This window comes from Podarcis filfolensis, assembly GCF_964270895.1.
Source record: "Podarcis filfolensis genome assembly, chromosome: 14".
Classification (NCBI taxonomy): Eukaryota; Metazoa; Chordata; class Lepidosauria; order Squamata; family Lacertidae; genus Podarcis; species Podarcis filfolensis.
The window spans coordinates 21,978,086-21,991,978 of NC_139616.1; the positions used below are offsets into that span (position 1 = coordinate 21,978,086).

At 42.9% G+C, this 13,893-nt stretch overlaps 1 long non-coding RNA gene across 1 annotated transcript in view; it reads right to left on the bottom strand.

Annotated features, from left to right (window-relative positions):
* LOC310749837 overlaps positions 1-9,812 on the bottom strand; it is an 807,599-nt gene extending 797,787 nt beyond the window's left edge. The window contains exon 1 of the long non-coding RNA XR_014541836.1: positions 9,227-9,812. This is a non-coding gene — a long non-coding RNA (uncharacterized lncRNA). The remainder of the gene's footprint in view (positions 1-9,226) is intronic.
* Between the last annotated feature and the right edge of the window lie 4,081 nt (positions 9,813-13,893).

Genomic DNA, 13,893 nt, shown 5'->3' on the forward strand with positions numbered 1-13,893 from the left:
CTGAATTTGCATTTCCATAACCAATACTAGAACCAAAAAACTGCCCTTTGAAGATTGTACATCACCAATTTTATGAAGTTATTTTAAAAAGTGCATTCAAGAGGTATGTTATAAGGGAAAGTGCATATAAAGTGCATGTATCAATGAAAATAACATATAAAATGCATTGTATTAGGGGAAGTTGCTTAAAACAATGCATGTGTTAGACAAAATGACATATAGAGTGTGTATATTACAAGAAATGCACATGAGAATATGTGTGAATTTTCATGATGACATATCCATATCTATCTATACCTAAATATTCACACTTGGGGCTTATTATTAATTATTATTTAATAGTCTTCCATATAGCTATCTCAAGGCAAATATAAAATATAATAAAAAATTATAAATAAAAACAGCAAGCAGAATACAATTTTTTAAAAAACCATAGAAAATGGGCATCCATTTCAGAGACTTGTTCATCCAATTGGGAAATATCTTTAGCTGTTTCCAGAAAGTGCACCTATTTTTAACTTTTTATTTTTCAAACATAACAATAGCTTGTAAAACAAATGCAGTATATAGAAGCCATATTTGGTTTTGTTCCTTTGGTATACCTGTTGTGTCATCATTCTTATTTTCATTATACAGAGGAAGAATGTGTAGAGCAGTACCCTGTTTTATCTCACCCTATCGAGTCTCTCCATGAAAGTTATTGTGAAGCTGGTGTTGAGGTCCCATTTTAGATATTTCTTGACCACAGAATGTACCTGGACCACTGTCCTACGAAATCACCTTCCATGTTGGTTTAGCTCATTGCTTATGCTTGCTTTGTCAATTCTTTCACTCAGTCATATTGCCATATTACAGTTTTTCATTCTTGAAATGTTCCTCAGTCTTCAGTTTTCCAATTCCTCACAATTACCTGTCTAATGGTAACTAACAGCATTGATAAAAAATCTCTTTATATTGTACATCTGAATTTTGGTCATCAAATATCATCAACAATACTATGGAAGAATCTATGTGTGGCTTATTGCAATGATACAGTGATACCTCAGTTTTCGAACGTCTCCATTGACGAACATTTCAGTTTTCGAACGCCGTAAACCCAGAAGTAAGCACTTCGGTTTTCGAACACGCCTTGGATATTGAACATGCCATGCGGCTTTCGCTGAGTGCAAGATCCTGAGCCTAGCTGTCGGATTTTGAGTTTTTGGTTTTCAAATGTTTCAGAACTCGAATGGTCTTCTGGAATGGATTATGTTTGAAAACTGAGGTACCATTGTATTCCACAGAACAGGAGCAGCCACATTGAAAACCCTGATCAAAGTTTCTTCAGAGGTGGTTTCCGAGGTTTCCAGAATGTGTAGCAGAAACCCTTCCACAGACCACAGCAGTGTATAAGGGATAAGGGAGTCTTTCAATTAACCTGACCCTGAGTTGTATAGGGCCTTATATGTTAGAACCATAACCTTGAACTTGGCCCAATAGCAGGTTGGCAGCCAGCAGCCAGTGCAAATCCCATAATCAAGGTATTATATGCTGTCTGTAGTTTGTCCCCAAAAGCAGTTATATCCTTTTTGTTTTATTTGCATGATGAGGAATAGTCAAGACGAAGCAAAGCCATTTGCCTTTTCATGTGGAACAAAACAAAACTACATCAAAGCCATATATGTACCCTTTTTGTATGGAAATGACTAAGAAGACTGGCTGGTTAATAACTTTGGGTCTTGGCAAAAAAAATGAAGATGCAAATACACTCAAAGTTGAAAGGCCCCCAAGTTTTTTTCCAAATGTAGATGAGCCCAGATTAAGAAAGCAGTAATTAATTTCCTTTGACCTCCAGCTGAAATTCTTTTCTAAAGCTGTCATAAAGAGAAAGAGGCCAGAGAGAAGAAGTGAAACAGTGTAACAATGCAATTAAACCCTTGTAATGAGGTCAGGCGTTGGACTTGTTGCAACTGATATCATTATAGCAATGAAGAGACATTGCAGATGGCCTGGTTCCCCCCACCCCTTGATTCGTTCCTCCCCGCCTTTTAACTCTTTAACAGTGTTCTTTTTTATGTCACTCCTTGACATCGGAGCAATGAGATGCAATCTTCCACTGCTCTGGTAACGTGTGAACCCACAATATTTGCAAATGAGAAAATAAGAGGAGGCCATGTCTCAAAATCGAATTGGTTGCGCAAGGCCACTGTCACCTTATCAGTTGCCTTATGTTGGTGGTGTCATCACTGAGTTCTGCCTGCTTGACGTTGATCCCTCCGACGGGGCCTTCTCAGTGGCCTTTCCCTATTTGTAGAATGCCCTCACTGGTGAGGCATCCCTCACTATTCGTCTCCCTCACTATGAACATTCAGATGGAATTTTGAAATTTCTGCTCACTCAAATGTTTGATGGCTGAAAGATACTGTACCTGGCAACCATGAAATTTTATTAACTGTGAGGATATCTGACTGTTTTTAAATGCATGTTGGTGTTCTTCGTGTTTTTAAATGTTATTTTATTGTAAAGTGGTGTTTTCTGCTACTTTGATACTTGTCACTCTTTGCTCCTTTGGGAGGAAAAGTGGGGTAGAATTATCAGTACTCAAGGGTTGCATCCACCAAAGTTGGTTGGTGGTATTTTTATTCCGCTGATGAAATGTTTGGCATCAGCACAACATTGTTGGAAGGAAGATGCATAAGTATGTCACTGTTAACTTTGTTTCACAACAGATTGCGCAATCTGTTGCATGACGAGTTTCCACTAGTGCCTTGCGTTGGATCCCTCTGCTGTGCAACATTATAACTCACTCATCTGCTAGTGCAAGAATCTTTGCACTAGTGGACAAAGAATGCAAAAATGGCCACCATGTGTGAAAAGTGGGAGTCAGAAGCTTGCCAAATTGCTGCGTTTGGGGGTGATATTTCAAGAGGTGTCTGAACACAAAGAGGGGGAGAAAACAGACAAAGCATTTTCCAAAATAGATAGACAAGCAAGAGGCCAATGAAGCAAGAGGTCAGTAGGGTGTGTGGCTAGGGAGGGGTGTGCTCTGTGGAGAGTCTAGAGGGCCAGACAGAGAGATTTGGAGGGCCACATTCAACTGTTACTCAACTCAATGTTTGTTTGCTTGTTTGCAATGCTGCAAATTTTGAGCTTTGGGGTCGGAAGGAACTGTGGTCCTATTCCCTAGCTGTTGTCTCACGCCATTTGTGTGTGTGTGTGTGTGTGTGTGTGTGTGTGTGTGTAAAAGTGTTGTCTCTTCCTTTGTGTTGCAAACGAAGAAACTTAATAAAAAAAAATTAAATAGCAGAAGTCTCCAGGAAGGTGATTCTCGACTATCTGCTCCGAAGCAGGCTTAGATCATATTGGGTATTTTAATTAAAACTTTCCCTTAAAAATTAGATGTGAATGGCAAGGCTTTCTGATTCTATAAAGGGCAAAACCACATTCTTGCAATTTCGAAGGAAGTCATTAGAAGCCTGGGAGGGTCAAACGCAGTTCAAGCCGGCAGTGAAGTGAGACTTTCTGCTTCCACTCGGCTGTCACCGCACCTGACCCCGAACCTGGTAAAAGCAGCCCCGGTGGAGAACCAAGCAAGCATCTTCATTCTGGCTTTCCTGGTCTTCCGCATCGCAAGCTGCCAGATAAATGTCAAATTGCGATGGTCTTATGATGGTTAATGGGAATCAAGCTGAGAATGCTTAAGCTTGTTTCGCTTTAGAGAAGTTCTTGTCACTCATTCTTAGATTGGGGGGGGGGAGGGAAAGGTCTCCAATCAATAATATACATAAAATGAAAGAAATTCAACAAAGCTGAGACGGTTAGGCTTTTAGTGGGGTTGGCAAGGAGAGAGAAGGGGAGAGAGGAAAAACAGTTACGTAACCTATCTCGCACAGGGATTTAGCAGTGTACAAGGCAAAACAAAGGACGCGGGTGGCGCTGTGGGTTAAACCACAGAGCCTAGGGCTTGCCGATCAGAAGGTCGGCGGTTCGAATCCCCACAACGGGGTGAGCTCCCATTGCTCGGTCCCTGCTCCTGCCAACCTAGCAGTTCGAAAGCATGTCAAAGTGCAAGTAGATAAATAGGTACCATTCCAGCGGGAAGTTAAACGGCATTTCTGTGCGCTGCTCTGGTTCACCAGAAGCGGCTTAGTCATGCTGGCCACATGACCCGGAAGCTGTATGCCGGCTCCAGCAGCCATTAATGCGAGATGAGCGCTGCAACCCCAGAGTCGGTCACGACTGGACCTAATGGTCAGGGGTCCCTTTACCTTTACCTTTAAGGCAAAACAAGGAGAGCATAATGCAGAGTAGAAGACAAAATAGGGAGATTGGTCTAGAACCCAAAGGATTGCAGGGACCCATGGGCATCCCATGAAGCTGAATGTTGGAAGATTCAGGACATACAAAAGAAAGTCCTTCGCCCAGTGTGCAGTTAAGGGATGGAATTTGCTCCCACAAGGTGTGGTGATGGCTAGGACCCCCGGACCTAGCAGAAGCCAATGGTTGCAGGTTAAAGGGGATGGAGAAACTCCCTTATGAGGAAAGGTTGCAGCATCGGGGACTTTTTGATTTAGAGAAAATGTGAGTAAGAGGTAACAAGCTAGAAGTGTATAACGCTGTATGTGGCATGGAGAAAGTGGACAAGGAGGAGTTTTTCACCCTCTCTCGCAGCACTAGAATTCATGGACACCCAATGTTGGAAGGTTCAGAGACAAAAGAAAGAAATTCCATGGAGGGTGAGGAAATCAGTGACTACCAGACATGGTGGCTATGCTCTGTCTCCACTGTCAGAGGTAGCATGCCTCTGAATATCAATCGCTGGTAATCACAAGCAGGGAGAGTGCTGTTGTGTAAGGTTTAGCTCATGCTCTTCCCATAGACATCTGGTTGGCCACTGTGAGAATAGGATGCTGGACAAGAGGGGCCACTGGCAGTGATGCTTCTGCATGCCAGTTGCTGGAAACTGCAAGAAGGGAGAGTAGTGCCCTTGTGCTTGGCCTAAAAAGGCAAGCCAAAACCAATGTCTGTATTTCTCTCCCTCATTTCTTAATCATCTCCTTTTGCTGACTGTTCTGTGCTCGGCTGTTTTGTGAAAAGTGTTGGCCTTTTCTCTCCTTTTCCCAGTGACAGGGACACTGCAGTGGCATTCTGTATTAACAAGCATTCAAATTTATTTCAATTAGCTTGGGACAGTAATTCAATCGGGCGGCCCACTGGATCTTTGAAAGACTTGCAATCATGTCAGAGTGGCGACCTCTTTAAAACAAAAACAAGCAGCAAAACTTTGCTTAGCCAAAAGCCACCCCCACCTTTTTGCCCGCCCCCCAAAAAAGAAGGCACACTTGAAAAGGAATGCCACTTTGATAATTAGTTATTGATCACGGACAATACATGCGATGAATGCCATTGGATTAACCAGACGCCAGTGGGTCGCGACACAGAGGTTTCCTTATCGCAATAATCTACAGAAAAAGAAACGTACAAGAAAGGTCGCTAAGGTCAGGCCTGGTGGAGCTGGGATTTTGGGAAATAGCTTCCTGCTTGTGCTTGGTGTGCGTGTGTTTTAAAGCAACAATGAAGCTGCCAAAGACTGATCCATACAATCAGATTCTGATACCAAGCTGATTGCCAGGTAAGGAGCATTCGAGAAAGAGAACATTTGTACCATGAAGTTATTTTGATAAATTAACCTCCCTTCAGCCAGCATTTTTACCTCACTGCTGTGCCATTAACCTTTCTGCCCTTCTAACGTCCATTAGAAACAATTTGAGAATCCGAGCCCAAGAAGACTGTAGCAAATATAGACTTTAAAAGTATAATTGACTTCTTTTTTCCCCTTTTCTTTCTTTCATTCTTTTTTTTATTTTGGAAGGGGCAATTTAAAGGCTGCATAAAAATCACTGCAGATGTGGCCATTTAATGGATAGAGAAATCTGCAAAGAAAGAAAAAAATGATTGCACACTTTAAAAGCCGGGGGGTAGGGGGGGTTGTATTTCTTTTTTTCTCCACTCTTTGGAAGACTTACCACTCCAGAATGTTGCATGGAAGTGCACTTTGGATTATTTCCAGGGCTCATAAGATCCAGGAGCTTCAGCATCCACTCAGTTGATGGTCACAGCTTTCAAAGTGGACAGAAGGTCAGCACCCTGGAAGTCTGGAGAAGGACAGAAGCTCAGGGACAGAGCACATGCTTTGCTTAGGAAAGGTCCCAGGTTCAATCCCTGGTGCCTCCAGGCAGTCCTGGGAAATAGTACTTCCTGAAACCTCAGAGAGAACTGGTGCCAGTATATAATACCTGAACTCATGAACACCCAATGAAGCTGAATGGTGGAGGATTGAGTGAAGAGAGTAAAAAAAAAAAAAAGGTAAAGGACCCCTGGACGGTTCAGTCCAGTCAAAGGCGACAATGGGGTTGCGGTGCTCATCTCGCTTTCAGGCCGGGGGAGCTGGTGTTTGTCCACAGACAGCTTTTTGGGTCATGTGTCCAGCATGACTAAACCACTTCTGGTGCAATGGGACACCGTGATGGAAACCAGAGCACACAGAAACACCCTTACCTTCCCACCACAGGGGTACCTATTTATCTACTTTCATTGGCGTGCTTTTGAAGTGCTAGGTTGGCAGGGGCTGGGACAGAGCAATGGGAGCTCACCTGTTGCGGGGATTCGAACCGCTGACCTTCTGATTGGCAAGCCCAAGAGGTTCACTTCACACAGTGAACAGTTAAGCAATGGAATTCTTTCCCATGGGAGGCAGTGATGGCCACCAAGCTGGGTAACTTTTTTTAAAAAAGAGGGTTAGGCAAAGCCCTGGAAGATAAGGATATTTATGGATACTAGCCATGATGGCTATGCACTGTGTCCCTGGTCGGAGACTGTGTGCTTTTGAATAGCAGCTGTTGGAAATCACAGGAGAGGAAAGTGGTAGTTATATACAAAATTGCTGAAGAAATGTGGAGAACTGAATTTAAGACTGGAATGATGAGAAACGGAGAGAAGCTGAAAATTGAGAGAAAACCAGTTTGCCCAGCCTACATTTAAAAGTGCATTTCAGCAGGCATAGTTTGTCGTGCGAGCTGCACCTGCTGGAATTCCTTCTTCTAGTCAATTTCCCGATGTAGAAGGACCTTGTACTCTTTTGCAATCTGGCCACTCTAGAGCCCAGAGTCCATATGATACAGCCTGCTGCTGTGGTGGCTGTTGGCCATTGGGACTGGTAGGGCAGAAGGCACAAAGGCCAACAGGTCGTGGTGGCAGAACCAATGACAGGCAGTGCCAAACTAATTCTCACTTTGCCCCCATCTTCCTCTCTGCTGAGTTCTGCAATGGCAACACTGAGACTAAGAAGGAGAAAACTGACAGCCAGTGCTACCTCCTGGACTGGGACTGTGTAAGAAGACAGACAAGTGGGGGCTGGCTGAGATTGGTGGAAGAGTGCTCCATTCACCCTAATGGGTTGGCCTCCACAGGCTTGTTTTGTTCAATGACTGTCTGCATGAGTTGGATTCAATGCTTTAGGGTTGGCAGTGGAGTCTTGACCCAAATCCCTGCTCCATGCATTGACTGCATACACTTAAGTACCACCTGCACAGCTCTCCCTCCCTCTCCTCTTTCTCTCTCTCATTGTTCCAGTGACAAACATATCCCCCTTTCCAACCAAGCCCAAAGCCCAAACCCAAAGCAATCAGATCTGTCACAGGGTTTGTTTTTAAATTTCTCTGGGCCAAAATGACAGCTCTTCCTCCTCCTCCTCATTCCCCTTGCACATCTGTATGAGCCAGGACAAGCTCCCCACCAAACTGAGGAGACTTGCTTACATTAAATGGCAAGATGGAAGGCAGCGAGGAAACAATAGATGGCTGTCAAGCTCGACAGCAGGCCATGGATCTCTGAGCACAGAGCTGACAGAAAGGCCTCAGAGGGTAAACCTTTTTTGCTGGAACTAATTAAACAGATGAAATTATTACATGGATATGCAGATGTTGTTTACATTTTACCATATGGTATTATTTCAGGTAATGACTCGCAGGAGGATCCCCTTCCTCTCATCAAGAGGAAATGGGATGAAAAGGAGACTTTCGGCATGTCACCTCTCGGTTGCTAGGCAGGCAGCGATAGCAAGTGGCTGTTCATGGCTTCCTGGAAACCAGCTGGTAGAGCCCATGTGTGGATCTGGGGATGATCAACTCAGAAGAAAGGAGATGAAAGGAGCAGAGTGGTGGGGGAAGTGATCACGAATATACAAAAAGGGTGTCAGGAGAAGAGTGGAATGCTACTTCAACAAATACTCTTGAAGAGCATAACACAAAATCGTTGGTTGAAGTTACACAGGCGCAGACCTCTGCCAATCGTTAGAGGTAAGAAGTTCCTGACTTTCAGCCTGCTGTGATGTCTCCATTGTTGGAGGCAGTGTGCTTCTGAATACCAGTGACTAGAAACTGAAGGAGAGGAGACTCTTGTGCTCAGGTCCTGTTTGCCAGTTTCATATTGAGGCATCTGGTTGGTCACTGTGGGTACAAGATGCTGGGCTAGATGGACTGCTGGCCTGATCCAGCAAAGCTCGTTTTGTGATATGGAAGCTGGTGGAATGTGCTTCCTTGGAAGAATTCAAAGGAAGGTTGGACTTCTGGCTTGGATATTTTCAGCCCAGGAAGGCCAACGCATATCTTTAATTTCTTTTTTTCTTTTAACATTAAAATATATATATATACATAATAAAACATAAACTAAATCATCACAGAAACAGGTTAGAAATATCTATCTCATGAGCAGACCACACTGTTGTGGTCTTGCTCAGTTCCCATTGCACTGAAGCTTGTGCAGAACCAAGTGATGGAAGGAATGGCAAATTAATGAGAGACAAATTCCTATCCTCGTGGAGTAGAATTATACAACAAAGTGGCCATTGCTAGAAACATGCCATAAGAAATCGTAGCTGTATCACAGATAGGCAGCTGAACAGGATCTCACTTTGTGATCTTAAGGAAGAAGAGGATTTGTTCAGGAAGAGGCCCATCTCTCTCAAACATGCTGGGGTTCTGCAGATCATGTAGGGTTTTAAAGCTAACCAACACCTCACATTTGCCCCACAATTCAATAGACAAGGTATGGCAGGTGCTTCTTTCAATCTAGGGACCACAGTCCCTTATGGACAACCTTTCAAGAGCTGCATGCGAGTGATGAGCAGGACCAAAGCCAGAAAGTGGGTGGGGTCAAAGTCAAAAGTGGGTGGGACAAACAAGGTGACTCTTTTTTTTTTAAATGATATTTATTGGAATTTTCAAAATGTTACAAAATAAAATAGAGGCAAAGAAAAATACAAAATAAAAATAATTAACAAAGTAAAAAGGAAAAAAGACAAACCCCTCCCACCATATAAATACAGATTCAAACAAAAAAAAAAGAAAAAAGAAAAATACAAAAATACATCACAAACAATTAAAAACATTTAAAAACAAATTCATTATTTCCAAATCCTCAACTGTCATTACCTTCTTTCTTAGACCTCCTCCTCCTCCCTTTCTTTGTATCCTAGTTATTAATTATCCCAGCAAATCCTTTCCATATTTCATAATATTCTGTCATTACATTACCCTAAACTGTTATAGTCTTATCTTTTTATAATAAGATAAATCTTAAAGCTTAAAACTTAAATCTTGTCCTTACCAGCTTCTCATAACCATAACATTCTTTCATAATTCTTTAAACATTTTTACTAAAGCCAAGTAATTTCATTCCAACATTTTTCTAACGTTCATCAATTTTATAAAACAGTTCTAATGGTAGAGAAAAGAGATACAAACAAATCCAATCTTCATCCAACGTCCCTTCCTCCTGGTGACTCTTACTTTTGTAGAGTAGGCTACATGCAAAAGAAAGAAGTTTCTACACCCACAGAAGAAGAAGAAGAAGAAGAAGAAGAAGAAGAAGAAGAAGAGGAGTTTGGATTTGATATCCCACTTTATCACTACCCGAAGGAGTCTCAAAGCGGCTAACATTCTCCTTTCCCTTCCTCCCCCACAACAAACACTCTGTGAGGTGAGTGGGGCTGAGAGACTTCAGAGAAGTGTGACTGGTCCAAGGTCACCCAGCAGCTGCATGTGGAGGAGCGGAGACACGAACCTGGTTCCCCAGATTACGAGCCATCCAGGCAAAGAAGGTATATCACAGTTCAGGGGTATATCACAGTTCAGGGGAACATTTCAATCACGTGTGGAGCAGGGCTGTTGAGAAAGACTTTGAGGGCTGCCTAGAGAGCCCTGGAGGCCACTTTTGGCCCCCAGGACTGAAGTTCTCCACCTCACCAACAGACAGACATGGAGATAAAACAAAAACAGTCAAAGAAGGTGTTAGATGTTCCCACCGGCCACCTTCAACATGCATCACAAGGATAAGCCTTTGCCGAGTTCAAATGTTCATAAAAGCTAATCTAAAATTTAAAAAAACACATATATTAAATTAGCCGTGCTCAGATCAACCACTTTCCTGAGAGTGACCCTCAGCATACGCTTTATAATTGAGATCTTGCCAATTTGGCTCCAGAAGGTAAGAATTGACAGTTCTGTCCAAACACGAAGGAGCTGTAATGCTGACATTTCCATGGAGAGCTTGACATGCCGTCGAGCCGGTTAGCATTTACAGCGGCGTGCCAACGTGAAATGTTGATAACGGGAGCTCTCCTTTTCAATAAATTTCCATTCATCATGCTGAAAAGGTTGCTCTCTAGAATTAGAGAGGCATAGGATTATCACAGACAACAATGTGGAAAAAAATCATTAATAACAGGCATTTAAGGATGGTCAGTCAGTTAGACTCTGACACGACACAATTACCGCCAGGGAATGATCAACGATGCAAATATTAATGGGTGTTTACACTCAAAGCAGAATACAGTGACAGGCTACAGAGCGGCCCCATAGCAGCCTAGTTCTCCCTGAGGTAGTCAGCCTGCGGCTGGGCTCCACAGCTTCAAAGTGGCTCTACCACAAGGGTAGCAGGTTAAGCATCAGCAAGAAAGAAGAAATGCATCACCCCAAAGGTAAAAGGTGGCGCTGATTTGCATAAAATCTACATATGTGAATGTTTATGCAAATTTAACACTGACAATGCCTGTACAATGGAGGTAGCAGAGAGTGACTTTGCATAGTGAGGGGGGTGGCATTAATGCAACCATACCTGATCTTCCCTTTTTGAAGCGATCCTTCATATTCTGTGATGTTCTCCTACCAGAATGTGTGCAAGGAAAGCGTATTATTATTGTTATTCTTATTAGTTTTATGGGTTCTATGAGTTCTATGTTTTATGGAATTGTACTGTTAACAACCAAGAGATCTCCCAACGTGGGACAGGATATGAATGGTCCAAAACAAACAAATGAACAAATACAATACCGTGATGAGATGATCCATGTGTCTGCTCAGTCTACTATACCAGGTAATGGTTGATGGTGGAGCAAGCTTTGGTAATATATCACCATGACCGAGGAAAACATCCCCCCCCCAATAATATTTATTTTCACAATAATCCCATTGGGTACAGTTGCTATTTCGTGCCTCCTTGGGTTGTCACCCTGTGCAGGTGAACCACCTGCACCACCCTAAATCTGCACTACCCTAAATCTTCACCACCCTCTCCAGATGTGGTTAGACTCCAGCTCCCATCAGCCCCAGCCAGCATGCTTGGTGGTCAGGGATAATGGGAGTTGGAGTCCAGCAACAACCCGAGGTCCTCCGAGTCCCTACTTAAGATTCCCAGCAACTGATATTCAGAAGCATACATATACTGAAACGGGTTTGTGTGTGTCTTATTTCAGAATGTGGTTCAGTATGGCTTGTCTGCAGAAGTCAGTGGCAACTTGGGTAAGGAATCTTGGACAAAGTATCCAAACCGAGCCTTGAAGGCATTTACAACTTCACATTCAAAGGAAAAAGCCCTAAAGGAGCTGACAGCATTCTCAACACCAGCAGTCCAGAAACGGGTAATGTTATGCTAGTCCAAATTATGTAACGATTTGTGCTAAAGAGGGAAAATGTGTGCCAGCCCTGGAACACTGCCATCCTGGAAATCCACTGCAATGAATCCTCTCCGGCAGAGCAGCTACGTATGGCTTGTCAGATCTTATTTTCCGCCCCCAGATGTCTTGATAGACAGACACTTTCTTGACTGGAAACTGTGGGAGCAATCCAGACCCATTAAAATCAAATGTGTTGTTTTGTCTTGGACTTTTGGGGCTGGAATGTAGCTTTCTCCTTGGATGTCACTGTTGGACTGAAATACAGACAGAGAGCTGAAACATTTCAGATACAGTTGGTGCAAAATGATGGGGATGGAGGCTCCTTTCCCACTGCACCACTTGGTCAGAAAAAAAGAAGAATCTGGATCAGCCTTTGCCAACCTGGTGCCCTCCAGATGTTTTGGACTACTTATTTACAGTGTTTATTGAATTTACTTCATTCCCTTCCTCCCCAGGGCAGCAAACAGATATGTAATTTAAAAGCAAAAACATTCTGAAACAGATTGAAACATTCTGAGAACAATTACAATTAAAATCACCCAAACGCAGTTACAGTTAAAAAGCATCCTGAAAGCAATTATAATTAAAAACATGCTTCCCTCCAATGATCTTGAGATTGCCAGGAACAGTATATTTCAGCCACCCAATGTCTGGGTAAAAAAGAATGTTTACAAATTCTTCCTGAGAGTTGTTAATGATGGAGACAGACACACCTCACTAGGGATGGCATTGCAGAACCAGGGAACCACCACTGAAAAGGCCCTGTCATGGATCACTGCCAATCAGGTAGCTTTTGGGGGTGGCACCACCAAGACTGAAGCTCCCATTAGCCCAAACTTGTAGCCCAAAACAATTGAAAGACACCAGATTGGCGAAGAGTGATCTGGAGGTACATGGAGCCAACAATGGACCTCTCTTGGACACAGGGTCATCTGAAATCTTGCTTAAGGTGGCATCTGAAGTACATTCAAGGAGTTCTCCCTTATGCAAGACACCTGGGGGACTTTGGGGGAAGCCAGAATAATTTTAGTAAGACTTGTGAGAGTTATTGAAAGAGGCTTTGCACATCTCTGGAAATAATCAAACAAGACACGACAAGGCAAGCATGTTTTAGAACTTCTGATTCAACAGTCCATCCGATGACACAGGAAGCCACTGAGATGATGTCTTCCAAAATGATGAGCCGATTGTTGTGCCACTTTTCACCAATGGAATTGTAATGATTTTTTTTTTCATATTCAACGACTAGATTTTGGTATGAAATCTGGGCCCGTGATCTTTATTTGTGTATTGCTATTAGAACTAAACATGATATTTAATTTTCGGTCTCTTTAGTCAACAAGCCTTAGGACCTGCTGTTGATGATGGACTAGGTTATGCAGCATCCTATATCAGTACAAGGTGAGGTCTCTTTAAATTGAACACATGAATCTACCTTTAAGAAAAGCATTCTTTTCTGAGTTGTAAGCTGGTATTGATGTGCTGGGCCCTCTAAATGCCTCAAGTTGATCACTGCCTTGTCTTAATTGGTAAAAGACTTTGATGTGCTTCTGCCCTGCTTTGTACATACTGTACAAAATTAGCTCTGCAAACCCTGACCACGTAACTGGACTGTGGTGGCCCCTCCAGCTTGGACTCAGAGTCCAGTCCCAGACCAGAATAAACCAAAAATCCACCCACCCCATTTGATCTCCTCCACAACAAAGCCTTGTTTCTTCCTGTCTTAACCTTGACAGGCCACAGGGGAAATAGATGGAAATGGAAGAAAAATTGATTACAGTCTAATGAAACATAAGTTAGCTCTTTCTACTCTGGGAGTTAACATTAACAGCGCAAACACTGTCCTTTTGGTTTTCCTAGGTGCAACCTTGAAAGGTCAAGTGCACACGAAAATTAATATC